The sequence below is a fragment of the Mustelus asterias genome, unplaced genomic scaffold, assembly GCF_964213995.1.
Source record: "Mustelus asterias unplaced genomic scaffold, sMusAst1.hap1.1 HAP1_SCAFFOLD_1440, whole genome shotgun sequence".
Lineage (NCBI taxonomy): Eukaryota > Metazoa > Chordata > Chondrichthyes > Carcharhiniformes > Triakidae > Mustelus > Mustelus asterias.
Genome location: NW_027591385.1, coordinates 9,568 through 12,500, shown reverse-complemented (window position 1 = coordinate 12,500; position 2,933 = coordinate 9,568).

Genomic DNA, 2,933 nt, shown 5'->3' with positions numbered 1-2,933 from the left:
TTTTAAAAAAAAGGGGCAGCATGGACAAGTTGGGCCGAAGGGCCTGTTTCCAAGCTGTAAGCCTCTATCACTCTATAAACCTCTATAATTAGATCCCATTTTCAAGAAGGGGAATAGGGATAGCCCAGGTAATTACCGACCAGTGAGTCTAACCTCGGTGGTTGGTAAGCTGATGGAGAAGATCCTGAGGGACAGGATATATGAGCATTTAGAGAGGTTTAGTATGCTCAAGAATACTCAGCATGGCTTTGTCAAAGGCAGATCGTGCCTTACGAGCCTGGTGGAGTTCTTCGAAAATGTGACTCAACACATTGACGAAGGGAAAGCGGTAGATGTAGTTTATAAGGTTCGATAAGGTCCCCCATGCAAGGCTTCTAGAAAAAGTGAGAGGGCATGGGATCCAAGGGGCTGCTGCCCTGTGGATCCAGAACTGGCTTGCCCAAAGGAGGCAGAGAGTGGGTATAGATGGGTGTTTTTCTAATTGGAGGTCGGTCACCAGTGGTGTGCCCCAGGGATCTGTTCTGGGACCCTTGCTGTTTGTCATTTTCATAAATGACCTGGATGAGGAAGTGGAGGGATGGGTTGGTAAGTTTGCCGACGACACGAACGTTGGTGGGGTTGTGGATAGTCTGGAGGGATGTCAGAAGTTACAGAGGGACATAGATAGGATGCAAGACTGGGCGGAGAAGTGGCAGATGGACTTCAACCCAGATAAATGCGTCGTGGTCCATTTTGGCAGGTCAAATGGGATGAAGGAGTACAACATAAAGGGAAAGACTCTTAGTACGGTAGAGGATCAGAAGGACCTTGGAGTCCGGGTCCATAGGACTCTAAAATCGGCCCTGCAGGTGGAGGAGGTGGTTAAGAAGGCGTATGGTGTGCTGGCCTTTATCAATTGAGGGATTGAGTTTAGGAGCCCGGGGATAATGATGCAGCTATATAAGACCCTCGTCAGACCCCACTTGGGGTACTGTGCTCAGTTCTGGTCGCCTCATTACAGGAAGGATGTGGAAAAGATTGAAAGGGTGCAGAGGAGATTTACAAGGATGTTGCCTGGATTGAGTGGCATGCCTTATGAGGATAGGCTGAGGAAGCTCGGTCTTTTCTCCTTGGAGAGACGTAGGATGAGAGGAGACCTAATAGAGGTATATAAGATGTTGAGAGGCATAGATTGGGTGAACTCTCAGAGGCTTTTTCCCAGGGTGGAAATGGCTGCTACGAGAGGACACAGGTTTAAGGTGCTGGGGAGTAGGTACGGGGAGATGTTAGGGGTAAGTTTTTCACACAGAGGGTGGTGGTGAGTGGAATCGGCTGCCGTCAGTGGTGGTGGAGGCGAACTCAATAGGGTCTTTTAAGAGACTCCTGGATGAGTACATGGAGCGTAATAGGATGGAGGGTTATAGGTAGGTCTAGAAGGTAGGGATGTGTTCGGCACAACTTGTGGGCCGAAGGGCCTGTTTTGTGCGGTAGTTTTTCTATGTTTCTAACAAGAGATATTGTGAGCCGAGTCAAAGAGAAAAAGGAAGTATTTGTCAAAGCGAGGAGGCTGGGAACACACGAAGCAAGTGTGGAAAGTAGAAAGAAACTTAAGCACGGAGTAAGGAGGGCTAAAAGGGTCACAAAAAAGCATTGGCCAGCAGGATTAAGGAAAATCCCAAGGCTTTTTATACATATATAAAGAGCAAGAGGGTAGCCAGGGAGAGGGTTGGCCCACTCAAGGACAAGGGAGGGAATCTATGCGTGGAGCCAGAGGAAATGGGCGAGGTATTAAATGAGTACTTTGCGTCAGTATTCACCAAAGAGAAGGACTTGGTGGATGATGAGTCTGGGAAAGTGTGCGTAGATAATTGAGTCATGTTGAGATCAAAAATGAGGAGGTAGTGGGGTTCTTGAGAAACATTAAGGTAGACAAGTCCCCAGGGCCTGATGGGATATACCCCAGAATACTGAGAGAGGCAAGGGAGGAAATTGCTGGGGCCTTGAGAGAAATCTTTGTATCCTCACTGGCTACAGGGGAGGTCCCAGAGGATTGGAGAATAGCCAATGTTGTTCCTTTGTTTAAAAAGGGTAGCAAAAATAATCCAGGTAATTACAGGCCGGTGAGCCTTACATCAGTGGTAGGGAAATTATTGGAGTGGATTCTCGAGACAGGATTTATTCCCACTTGGAAATAAGTGGACGTATTAGTGAGAGGCAACATGGTTTTGTGAAGGGGAGGTCGTGTCTCACGAACTTGATCGAGTTTTTCGAGAAAGTGACAAAGGTGATTGATGAGGGTAGGGCAGTGGATGTAGTCTACATGGACTTCAGTAAGGCCTTTGGCAAGGTCCCTCATGGCAGACTGGTGCAGAAGGTGAAGTCGCATAGGATCAGAGGTGAGCTGGCAAGGTGGATACAGAACTGGCTCAGTCATAGAAGATAGAGGGTAGTAGTGGAAAAGTGCGTTTCTGAATGGAGGGCTGTTACATGTGGCGTTCCTCAGGGATCAGTGCTGGGACCTTTGCTGTTTGTAATATATATAAATGATTTGGAGGAAAATGTAACTGGTTTCATTAGTCATTTTGCAGATGACACAAAGGTTGGATTTGCGGATAGTGATGAGGACCATCAGAGGATACAACAGGATATAGATCAGTTGGAGACTTGGGCGGAGAGATGGCAGATGGAGTTTAATCCGGACAAATGTGAGGTAATGCATTTTGGAAGGTCTAATACAGATAGGAAATATACAGTAAATGGCAGAACCCTTAAGAGTATTGATAGGCAAAGGGATCTGGGTGTACTGGTACACAGGTCACTGAAAGTGGTAATGCAGGTGGAGAAGGTAGTCAAGAAGGCATACGGCATGCTTGCCTTCATCGACCAGGGCATTGAGTTTAAAAATTGGCAAGTCATGTTGCAGCTTTATAGAACCTTAGTTAGGCCGCACTTGG